The sequence below is a fragment of the Tiliqua scincoides genome, chromosome 6, assembly GCF_035046505.1.
Source record: "Tiliqua scincoides isolate rTilSci1 chromosome 6, rTilSci1.hap2, whole genome shotgun sequence".
Classification (NCBI taxonomy): domain Eukaryota; kingdom Metazoa; phylum Chordata; class Lepidosauria; order Squamata; family Scincidae; genus Tiliqua; species Tiliqua scincoides.
Window position 1 is genome coordinate 69,808,960 of NC_089826.1, and position 13,240 is coordinate 69,822,199.

Here is a 13,240-nt window from a genome sequence, read left to right on the forward strand (position 1 = left end):
AATGATGACATGATGTCATGTGACTGTGATGTCACTTCCAGGTCCTCCCTGGAGGAGAAGGTGGCACTGATAGGTTTGCACACACACACACACCATCCTTCTCCTGTGGAGCCACATAGGAGAAGGAACTGGAGCTCGAAACCACCAGCGCCTCCTCCTCTGGGGAGAATCCAGAAGTGACTGCTTTGCACACATACACCCCCCGGTGTAGCACCTGGAGCAGGTACCCCTCATGCTCCATGCTAGTTACACCTCTGCCCCTGCTAAAGTTAGGGCTGAACTGAAAGAGACTCAAGTAATTTTGTTGCCCTGTTCACAAACCACAGAGAAGAACTCCCCCTTGTTGTCCCCAAGTTATAAACAGCATCAAGAGGGAAAATTTTCTGTGTCTATCAGAATAATAGATAGATACCTAGTATCAGAATATCAGATAGATAGATAGATAGATAGATAGATAGATAGATAGATAGATAGATAGATAGATAGATAGATAGATAGATAGATTTGCAAAATGATCAAAACATGCACATGCATGTTAAACTATGCCTACATATTGGTTGCAGAGAGCTGGCACACATAGCTCTCTCAGACTTAATATATCAGCTAGAATGTCTTCCTCAAGTTACACATCAAAGCAAAACCCTCTTAGGAAAGCTTCTTTGCTTTTTGATGAGACACGTGCACCTGCTATTTGCATTAGGGTAACAGAGACTGCAAGATGTCAGAGGAGAGGATTTTCACTTGCCTTTTGAGTCACTGAGTTTCTGGCAAAATGAGTGTCTGCGTTAATTTGCCATAACTGAAATGTAGTTTGTGACTTGCTATATTAGCAATCGAGCTTGCCAATATCTATTTGTTATGATACAGTTTGCTAATGCTTAGCTTGGTGATAGAATTGGAACTTGGCAACTTCAATATTTAATGAGGGAGGTGCCCCTGGAGAGCAAAAGTGGTACATGGAAAAAAGGATGCTTTTGCTGTGCTGGGATTTGTTTGCTGGAACCACTGCTGTGGATGATTGACTGTGAAGTCACCTTTGTGCCTTTGAGAAACCAAAAGGGAAGTTATTTTGTGGTATATTTAGTTTCAGCTAGCAAAGCAATGAGGAGGAAAAAAATCTGGACTTGAGAACAGTTTAAGGGCCCAATCCTGTGGTCCTTGCACGCTGTCATAGAGGCATGTAAGACAGCATACATAGCTCTATGGCAGCCATTTTCAACCAGTGTTCCATGGCACACTAGTGTGCCATGAGTGGTTCAGGGGGAAGATCATTTATTAGTAGGGCCAATGGGGATATGAACCCGCCACTGGCAATATGGTGTGCCTTGTCAATTGTCAAAAACCTGATGGTGTGCTTTGACAATTTTGATGCCTTGTCAGTGTGCCACAAGATGAAAAAGAATGAAAATTGCTGCTTTATGGTATCATGTGCAGCATGATGCTGGTGGCATTTTAGAGCTGCTGCAGCACTCATCAACCTGCTCCAATGTAGGTAAGCCAGTGCAGGAGGTGGGTGATGGGCAGGGGGCAGAACAAGAAGTGTGATGGATGGAATGGGGAGAGGTCAGAAGGCACAATGGGGAGGCAGAAGCCTACACCATGGCTTCCTCATGAGGAAGCTGCTTGAACCATTCACTAATGAGGCTATACTGTATCTCCCAAACTAGACTTGATAGGGCAAAACGGATGCCAATTTTGGAATCAGCACCCCAAATTCATATCAAACCACCATAAAGTTTGGGAAAAACTTTTCTGACCCTCAATTTTGACTTCCTAATCATGTGTAATCTAGGGCACAGTCCTAACCAGCAGTTATGCTGGGATAGGAGGCCCTGGAGTGTCGCAAACGTGCCATAAGGCAGAGTTGCACCTCCGTGAGCGGGAGCCACATCGGCGCATTCAGATGCGCCGCCATGGAGACACAAGCCTTTGCGGCAGCTCCCGCACCACTGCTTGTGTTGGCGCACTTGCACCAGCACAAGCAGCGAAGGTAGGCATGGGGGGGTGGGGAGGGGGCGGGAGGAGGTGTTTCTGGGTGGGGGGAGGGCGGGCGATGGGCGACCTTGGGGGTGGGCACGTGGGGAGCTGGGGGCGGGGATCGGACCCAGCGGTTATGCTGGATCCCAACCCCCGTCCCCGGAGAGAGCGGCTTCCAGGTGCTCTCCTCTCCTCAGACTCTCCAGAGGTGGTGCACCCAACGAACCTGCGTTGGATGCAGCGCAAGCCTCCTGGCTTGCCTGCTCCAGCGCAGGTTAGGATTGCGCCCTTAACCATTCACAGTCTCACTTTGGAAGACTCTGGACACAAATAGAGTTGAACATACTAATGCTGTTATGAATCGTTCAGAGACTGGGCAGTAGTATGTTGTCCAATTTAGGCCTTTAACCCCTGAATAACAGGTTCATAAGGGGATCACCTGTAATTATTGTTGAGATAACTGTGGTTATCTTAAGTTCATGCCCCCAAACTGAACACATATCAGGGAGCCCCAACTGGCATCCATTCCCTGTCAATTGTGCAGATGGTGGCAAGTGTAGGGCTGCCACCATATAATGGCTTCATTAAACAGTAAAATACACACTGAGCACTGTCCTGAGGATTACGCATTTCTGGTCTATGAACATACAACAGTGTCTTATATGGAGACTGACTGTTAGTCCATTGAGATCAGTGAAATCTGTTCTTCCTGCAAGCAGCTCCCCAGAGTTGCCCAGCCCTGTCTGGGTATGCTACCACATATATTCAGGTCCCTACTCATAAGCTAACTAATTTTTTAAAAAAAAATTTTCCACATTTTTATAGCACTCTTCCTCCACCAAGCTCAAGGTGGTGTACATAGTTCCTCCCTTTTTTTTGTCCTCACTGCAATCCTGTGAGGTAGGTAAGGCTGAGAGACAGTGACTGACTCATGGTCACCCAAGAAGCTTCATGGTTGAGCGGGGATTTGAACCTGTCTCTTCCAGGTCTAAGTACCGCTATACCATCCTGGGTCTCCTACACCATCCTACATTAACCAGGGCCCAGTTTGTACATACAGCCAAATCAATTGCACATTTCGATGTAGCAAAGTCTCCATCCTTACATGCATTATCATTTGGGAGCAATGTGTGATCAGTACAAGAATAAAGTTTCATCAGGGGCAGGTGAGTTTTTCCTGGGAAAAAGAAATAAAAAAGCCTGTATTTACTTCCAGCTCACTTTGATGTAGATATTAAATCACATCACTTGTGATTCAGTCCCTCGTCTCTGTTTTCAACAAGCACATATTATGTTTCGTTGAGCAGATTTGAATACCTATGCCTCATTGCAATCATAAACCATATTTTGCTGTCCTTAATTAGGCATCATTGGAAAGAAAATAACATGAGGGTAATAAACACAAGCTTCTGGTTGTAAATTCAGCACAACTGTTTCCCCTCCTTCGGTCTCTTGCTGCATCTGAGAATGTCTGAAATCTTATTTAAATATAAATATTAGTGATGAGTGAACTCCCTTTGGCTTTTCTCAGTTCTTGCTTTTTTGCAGTATTTCCATTTGAGAACTGGGGGGGGGAGCGCAAATCCTTTTTAGCACTTTTATAGCACTTTTAGCACATAAAAAGCAAGTGGATTAGACAGTACTCCTCCCCCAACCCCTCTGTGATCCCCACTTCCCCTTCTCTTTCTCCCAAATTTATCTAGCAGTGGGTTAACACCATCAGCGCAGTCTCTCTCCTTCTCATCTCTTCCCAGAATCTAGAATACTGTAACAGCATCTTCCCAGGTACAAGGAGCCCTGGAGACCATGTTTCCCAGGGCTCCTTGCATCAAGGACGCTCCCGTTGTAGCACTGTAGGTATAAGAAGGAAGGGCGGAAAGAGTCCTTGCAGTCACCACTGCCCCTTTTTCTACCAGAAAGGTGGGAGAAGGAAGAGTATGGTCTAAAGGGGAGGGAGGACTGTCTGCTGGTGATAGTGACTGTGATTGGCAAATGCCAATAGAAGGCAAAGAGGTTGACTCAAGGCGCAGTCCTATCCAACTTTCCAGCACTGATGCAGCTATGCCAACAGGGCATGCATTGCATCCTGCAGTGGGGGGCAGTCATGGATGCCACTTCAAGAGAGTGTATGTTCCCTTACCTCAGGATTGCATTGTGACTGCCACAGTACTGGAAGATTAAATAGGATCAGGCCCTCATTTACTGAATTTTTATACCACCTTTCTCAAGATTTATAAGACTTCATTCTTCAATTCCTTAATAACTCTTGGGTGGATGCCATCAGGGCCCGGTGACTTATTGATCTTTAATTTATCAATGAGGTCTGAAACATCTTCTCTTTTAACCTCTATCTGACTTAACTCCTCGGTCAGGAGGGGCTGTTCGGGCAGCGGTATCTGCCCGAGGTCTTCTGCCGTGAAGACAGATGCAAAGAACTCATTTAATTTCTCTGCCATCTCTAAGTCTCCTTTTATCTCCCCTTTCCCTCCCTCACCAGCCAGAGGGCCAACCGCTTCTCTGGCGGGTTTCCTGCTTCTAACATATTTGAAGAAGCTTTTATTATTCCCTTTAATGTTGCTGGCCATGCGTTCTTCATAGTCTCGCTTGGCCTCCCATATCACCTTCTTACATTTCTTTTGACACAGTTTATGTTCCTTTTTATTCTCCTCATTAGGGCAAGACTTCCATTTACGGAAGGAAGCTTCCTTGCCCTTCACAGCCTCTCTAACTTGGCTGGTTAGCCATGCAGGCACCCTCCTGGATTTAGTGGAACCCTTCTTTCTTTGCGGTATACACCTCTGCTGGGCGTCTATTACTGTTGTTTTAAGCAGCCTCCATGCACTCTGGAAAGATTGGACTCTTTTTACCCTCCCTTTCAACCTCCTTCTAACCAGCCTCCTCATTTGAGGGAAGTCCACCCGTCGGAAGTCAAGGGTTTTTGTTAGAGATTTGCCTGGTATTCTTCCCCCAATGGCTCAGTAACATTTACATCTCTAACCAGGTCCTGCATACCGCACAATATTAAATCCTGAGTCACCTGCCCTCTGGTGGGCTCCGTGACTAGCTGCTCTAAGGCACAGTCATTTAGCATGTCAAGAAATCCAGTCTCCTTATCGTGACCAGAACACAAATTGACCCAGTCAATATGAGGATAATTGAAGTCCCCCATGATTACAACCCTTTCCCTCCTTGTCACCTCCCTGATCTGTTTCCTCATTTCAAGGTCCCCATCCGATTTCTGGTCTGGAGGACGATACTACACCCCCAGTATTACATTGCTGCACAAGCCTGGTAATTTAACTCACAGAGATTCTACGGGGGAGTCGGACCCACCTTCAATCTCTACTTTGCTGGATTCTATCCCTTCCTTAATATAAACGGCCACCCCACCTCCAACACTCCCCTGCCTGTCCCTCCTGTAGAGTTTATAGCCCGGGATTGCGGTATCCCACTGATTCTCCGCATTCCACCAGGTTTCCGTTATGCCCACTATGTCAATGTCTTCCCTTGTCACCAGACATTCCAGTTCTCCCACCTTTGCTCGTAGACTTCGGACATTCGCATAAAAGCATTTGTACATGGAATGCCGCAGGATGGGCTGCTTATTCGCTCCTTTGTCCCCGCATCCTCTCATTGTGCCAAACCGTCTATCACATCCCATCATGCTACCTTTCCCAATTTCTTCTCCTACTCTGCCTTTGTCTTGTTGTTCTCTAACCTCCCCATCCTCATCCCATAGGGATGAGGAGTCCTGAACTGGATGCCTCTTGGCTCCTGTCGGCCTTCCCCCAGGGATCAGTTTAAAAGCTGCTCTGCCACCTTTTTAATGTTATGCGCCAGCAGTCTGGTTCCATTCTGGTTCAAGTGGAGCCCTTCCCTCTTGTACAGGCCCCGCTTGTCCCAAAACGTTCCCTAGTGCCTAACGAATCTAAACCCCTCCTCCCTGCACCACCGTCTCATCCACGCATTGAGACCCCTGATCTCCGCCTGCCTAGCTGGCCCTGCGCGTGGAACAGGTAGCACTTCAGAGAACGCTACCTTTGAGGTCCTGGCTTTCAGCTTCCTGCCTAAAAGCCTAAATTTGGCCTCCAGGACCTCCCAGCTACACTTGCCCACGTCGTTGGTGCTGACATGCACCATAACCGCTACCTCTCCCCCAGCACTGTCTACCAGCCTGTCTAGACGAGAAGTGATGTCCGCAACCTTTGCACCAGGCAGGCAAATAAGTGCTGTTGTACAAATCAATAAGTCACCGGGCCCTGATGGCATCCACCCAAGAGTTATTAAGGAATTGAAGAATGAAGTTGCAGATCTCTTGACTAAGGTATGCAACTTGTCCCTCAAAACGGCCACGGTGCCAGAAGATTGGAGGATAGCAAATGTCACGCCTATCTTTAAAAAGGGAAAGAGGGGGGACCCAGGAAACTATAGGCCGGTCAGCCTAACATCCATACCGGGTAAGATGGTGGAATGCCTCATCAAAGATAGGATCTCAAAACACATAGACGAACAGGCCTATGCTGAGGGAGAATCAGCATGGCTTCTGTAAGGGTAAGTCTTGCCTCACGAACCTTATAGAATTCTTCGAAAAGGTCAACAGGCATGTGGATGTGGAGAACCCGTGAACATTATATATCTGGACTTTCAGATATAAAGTGAATATATCTATCTATATATATATATATAGATATATATATAGATATAGAATATATCTATATATATATCTGGACTTTCAGATATAAAGTGAATATATCTATATATATATAGATATATATATAGATATAGAATATATCTATATATATATCTGGACTTTCAGAAGGCGTTTGACACGGTCCCTCACCATAGGCTACTGAAAAAACTCAACAGTCAGGGAATTAGAGGAAAGGTCCTCTCATGGATTGAGAACTGGTTGGAGGCCAGGAAGCAGAGAGTGGGTGTCAATGGGCAATTTTCACAATGGAGAGAGGTGAAAAGCGGTGTGCCCCAAGGATCTGTCCTGGGACCGGTGCTTTTCAACCTCTTCATGAATGACCTGGAGACAGCGGTGAGCAGTGAGGTGACTAAGTTTGCAGATGACACCAAACTTTCCGAGTGGTGAAGACCAGAAGTGATTGTGAGGAGCTCCAGAAAGATCTCTCCAGACTGGCAGAATGGGCAGCAAAATGGCAGATGCGCTTCAATGTCAGTAAGTGTAAAGTCATGCACATTGGGGCAAAAAATCAAAACTTTAGATATAGGCTGATGGGTTCTGAGCTGTCTGTGACAGATCAGGAGAGAGATCTTGGGGTGGTGGTGGACAGGTCGATGAAAGTGTCGACCCAATGTGCGGCGGCAGTGAAGAAGGCCAATTCTATGCTTGGGATCATTAGGAAGGGTATTGAGAACAAAACGGCTAATATTATAATGCCGTTGTACAAATCTATGGTAAGGCCACACCTAGAGTATTGTGTCCAGTTCTGGTCGCCGCATCTCAAAAAAAACATAGTGGAAATGGAAAAGGTGCAAAAGAGAGCGACTAAGATGATTATGGGGCTGGGGCACCTTCCTAATGAGGAAAGGCTACGGCGTTTGGGCCTCTTCAGCCTAGAAAAGAGACGCCTGAGGGGGGACATGATTGAGACATACAAAATTATGCAGGGGATGGACAGAGTGGAAAGGGAGATGCTCTTTACACTCTCACATAATACCAGAACCAGGGGACATCCACTAAAACTGAGTGTTGGGCGGGTTAGGACAGACAAAAGAAAATATTTCTTTACTCAGCGTGTGGTCGGTCTGTGGAACTTCTTGCCACAGGATGTGGTGCTGATGTCTAGCCTAGACGCCTTTAAAAGGGGATTGGACATGATTCTGGAGGAAAAATCCATTACGGGGTACAAGCCATGATGTGTATGCGCAACCTCCTGATTTTAGAAATGGGTTATGTCAGAATGCCAGATGCAAGGGAGGGCACCAGGACGAGGTCTCTTGTTATCCGGTGTGCTCCCTGGGGCATTTGGTGGGCCACTGTGAGATACAGGAAGCTGGACTAGATGGGCCTATGGCCTGATCCAGTGTGGGGCTGTTCTTATGTTCTTAAGACACAAGGCAGTTTACATTGGCAGGCTGCTCATAAACCTCATTTTTTTCAGATGGGATTTTTTTACAATTATTGATTTAGATACAATTCATAGAACCTTCAATACCCCCAGATGTCTCCCTTTCAACGTGTGGTCACCATTCTGGCTGCACATTTACGCCTTCCTAGCCAGATCCCACCTTCTCAAGATTTTATCTTTCTCTTGACAGTTGAGTCCATTGCACAGTCCTCTGTGAGCTCCATCAGCAACTACCAGTCCCTGTCCAAAGGCAATCCAAGACTGATCCTGCTTAGCATCTTCAGGCAGGGCAATAGCTCAACCTCCAGACCACTGCTCCTGTTTTGTAATTCCTTAGGTCAGAACTCAGCCATGTAGTGCTCACATCAGATACAAGGTGACTGTCATTCAAGCAAGAGACTAACAGCCCAATACTATAGAGCAGTGGTTCTCAAACTCTCTGGGAGAGTTTGAGAGCCACTAAGTACTTGCGTGGGCCGGGGGGGGGGGGGGGAGGCAGCAGCACAATCCCCAGGATCACGCCACCCAGGGGGGGCTGCAGGGGCTTGGGTGCACTTACCCAAGCCTCCTGCAGCCTCCCCAGGCTGCGGGGAGCCCGGCGCGACCTGCAGCAGGGCTCCCTGCAGCAGTGAAAGTAAATGTGGGGTGATCGCACCCCACCTCCACTAAAGCAGAAGTGGAGCGCGATCACTCCGCATTTACTTTCACTGCTGCAGGGGGCCCTGCTACAGGTCAAGCCAGACTCACTGCAGCCTGGGGAGGCTGCAGGAGGCTTGGGTAAGTGCACCCAAGCCCCTGCAGCCCTCCCTGGGTGGCGTGATCCTGGGGATTGCGCTGCTGCCTCCAGGCTGCCCCTGCCTCTTAAGGGGGCAGAGGCCAGGGCTCACAGGCTGGGGCGTCTTAACACCCCAGTTTGAAAAGCCCTGCTATAGAGCACTTACAGCAGCAGTTCACTGCTGTCCTAAAAGGCATGCTGTCATGCATTTCAGATGGTACAGCAATTTGGTTTTAAACAAGAACCACTGGGTCCTGTATTGTCCTGGGAGGGGAGATTTTTTTTTTCCCCTGATGGCACCCACTGTGCCTTGTTTCCGTAGCCTGGGATGGTGTATTGGAGTTGTGGAAGATATGGCAAGGAGATAGGATGTGGTGTCTGCAGTGGCCCTTTGCTCTGGTGCATCTGGGAAACATGGAGTTAAAACCTGGGCTTTCATCAGTGGGTGTGCTGACAGCTGCAGCAATCAGAGGCACTCAGGCTGTTACAGGATATAAGGAACACCTGTGGCAGGTGAGTTTGTGTGTTGTAGTTGGAGAGAAAAGGAGATGTGCTGGCTAAATGGACTGCCTTTTTGGCTAACTGACCTGCTGACTCATGGCTCTGCTTATTGGACTGATTCTCTGGCTAACTGACTTATTGGCATGCTAACTTGTGGACAAACAATGAACGGCACCTTGTCTGATGGAGTGGAGGATGGACAGTGAACTGGTGCACTGACTGATGGATGAATCACAACAGAGACTGCTGAGTGGTGGAGAGCTGAGGTGGTGGTGCTGCTGCTTAGAGAACTGGGAAGAGGGACCCTGCAGACTTACAGGTAAGCCACCTACTAGTGTCCTTCCCACTGGTGCTGGGGTTCAGTTGTAGGTGTATATACTGCTAGAGCTTGAGTGAGGGAGGAGTAATTAGCCTGAAGTGGGCATAAGTTCTCTAGGCCAAAGCTAGAATACAAATCTGGCAAAACAGATGGTGGTATTGACTACATCTACTAAGTCCCCTCTGCCACTGATTGAGTGGATCAGTGAGGAGGCGTGCAGGAAGGGGCACCCTGAGCTCTAATCACCACTACCCTTTATCAGCTTCTGATTTCCCTAACAGGGTTTTGCTCCAGGGACCTCCAGCAACCTAGCACCAGCATGGCAAAAAGATTATATTGAAGAACTGTTGACTGGCAGTGATGTCAAACTTGGGTTACCTCTGCCCAAGTTTCCAATTTGAATGATTGGGTAAGGCCCACAGCTGGGCAGTAAGTTCCTTATAATGCTGCTTTCCCAAAGGTGGAAGTTATTCACCCTCCAATGTTGACTTAGGTTTGTCTTTGACATGTGTGAACTTCTGGTGTGTGGGTGGGGCTTGGTTTTCCATTATGGAATATTGACAGCAAGTTCCTGATCTGGCTGCTGCTCTGAAGATAAGGATATTAAGGACTGTTTAATGGCTTGAAGTTTAATTCTTCAAAAGGGGAAAGCTCTTTTACTGCTTCAGTCAATCAGAATGATTAACTGCTTTAGAAGTGATCTCCTTTAAATGAGGAAAGAAAAGATTTGGAGTCTTCTATGATACCTGGGTCTCTTATCACGACTCCTGTAATTAACTGAAGTTCCCTGAATGCTATAAGGATTTAGATGACTGATTTTTATATGTAAAGGTTATGTGAATTTTGAGGTTTTGTGCAATTTTTTTAAGCATTTCATTTTCATATAACTCCGTTCTCCACAAACTACTTAGTCCCACTGACAACCTCTCGTGGATTAGGAACTGGTTGAGGACCAGGAAATAGAGTGGGTGTCAATGGGCAATTTTCACAACGAAGAGAGGTGAAAAGTGGTGTGCCCCAAGGATCTCTCCTGGGACCAATGCTTCTCAACCTGTTCATCATTGACTTGGTGACTGGGATAACCAGCAAAGTGGCCATATTTGCAGATGATACCCTTTCCCAGGTGGTGGACCAAAAGAGATTATGAAAAGCTCTACATTGGTGCAACCTGCAGACGCTAAACTTAATGAGTGCAGAAAATTATACAAAGAACAATTAGCTGCTTGCAAAAACTTCACAGTTCACATAACTTTTGCATATCAAAATCAAACTCCTACATCTACAAAGTGTTAAGAGGAAAGAAAACAGTCGCTGGCGTCGCAAGGGGGTGTGGGCCGCACCAGGTGATGTGCCTGGGGGCTGATGCGTCCTAACATTGCAGGGTTAGGAGCTACCACATCATGCCATACACTGTTGGATGTGGAATGGCCAGTGGCGTGCAGTGCAAAAACCAGAATTGAAATCACTCCTTTCATTCAAAAGTTACAGCCAAAAAACTGGAAGGAAAAAAATGCATGGAGCCCTATGGAAAGTGAGCCATATTGCGCATTTGCTTGCGAGTAGGCATACTTGCCATAGTATGTTGGAAAGGGCAGACTGAGAGGTTTAGATCCAATGAATGCAGTCTCCCCAAAACACCCAAGAAGCTCCCCCCTCCCAGCTGCAAGTCTGAGCTGGAACGAAGCCACGTGGCTGCATTTACATGAGTAGGTGGGCTTGCCTTAGTGGAGGCAGGCTGAGAGGCTCCAAGGACATCAGAATGGTCCTCATCCAATGAGTGCAGCCCCCAAAAACAGGAGAAGGAGAAACAGGAGAAAGTGCAGCCCCCAAAAACAGTGCAGCCCCCCAAAACAGGAGAAGGCGGTTCCTCCCTCCCAGCTGCATCCCTCCCAGTCTGTTCTACTGGGGGAGAATCTATTAAGGGGGAGTGCAGCCCCCAAAAACAGGAGAAGGAGGTTCCTCCCTCCCAGCTGCATCCCTCCCAGTCTATGGAGCCCTATGGAAAACAAAGCAGCCTCACAGTCGCATTTACTTGCAAGTAGGCAGACGTGCCTTGGCTGGTGGTCAGGCCAGGCAAAGGGGAATGTGAGGACACCAGAAGGGTCCTGATCAGATGGAGCTGGAGTGCAACAGAAGGCAGCCTCTCCCCCCCTCCCTAAAAAGAACAAAAAAGAGGCTTGAATGGTAAGGGAAAAGTTTTCTATTTTGCACTTGTGAAGCCAGGTGGGTCTTTATTCTGATGTGCCTGAAACAGAAGAACTTTAAACTAGGTACTGGGAGGGCTGGAAATCCCACTGATTCTTTTGGGGGGGGGGTGTTATTGCAGGCAGAATACAGAGTAAGCCCCATTGACCACTATGGGACTTACTTCAGAGTAGACATGCATAAGATTGGGCTCACAGGCTGCAATCCTACCCACGCTTTCCTGAGAGTAAGCCCCATTGACCACAATAGGACTTACTTCAGAGTAGATTCACTTGGTGGAACAGGACTAACTCCCCCTTATTTATTTTATTTTAATTTAATTTATAATCATTTATTTTAATTGCTTGATGATGTCACTTCTGGCCACGACATCACTTCCAATGGGTCCTGGACATATTGTCATTCTAAAAAGTGGATTCCAGTACTAAAAGTTTGAGAACTGCTGCAGTAAGTTGTTAGTAAGTTGACATGGGGTGTGTGTATGTGCGCGTGCGCATGTGTGTCTGTGTGAGACTCTACAAGTTTTCAAAATAACTAAAATCAGAATTTAGAGAAATAAAACCTTCATGCTATATATCAATCAATGCATAATTTCATGCAGAATGCAATGAAACAATCCACATTGAAATATCTGTGTTCTAACAAAAAGTACAGCCAAAAAACCAGTGGGGGCGGGGTGATGGTACATCACCATGCCCACCTAGGGCGTTGCCCCGCCCACTATATGGGGTGATGTGCAGGCCTCCCGCACCGGGTGTCGCAAATCCTTGTGACGCCACTGAAAACAGTAATGTTAAATATGCTTATTAAAAATGTATACATTGATATTGGACAGACAACTTTCTAAAGTCAATACTTTTATTGACTTGATTTTATAAAATTCAGTTTTTCTGACCTTGAATTGGACGCTTCTAGTATTTATCACAGTGCAAGCCTATGCATGACTACACAGAAGCAATTAAGCATTTCATTTTCATATAACTCCCTTCTCCACAAACTACTTAGTCCCACTGACAACCTCTCATGAATTAGGAACTGGTTGAGGACCAGGAAATAGAGTGGGTGTCAATGGGCAACTTTCACAATGGAGAGAGGTGAAAAGTGGTGTGCCCCGTTATATTTAATAGGACTTACTCCCATGTAAGAGTATTTATATAACAAATTAAAGATTAAATGATCCAATTCAAAGTCAGAAAAGTCTAATTACAAGATGTAAAAGTATTGAGTTTATCAAGCTGACAGTTAACACCCTTTTTTAAAATCAATCGATGAGAATTAAGATTTGTGTCATTTAATAGTACCTCTCAAAGCCAAAGTTCAGAAGTGAATTTCTGAAAATATTCTATTTCCACAAAGCTCGCATTA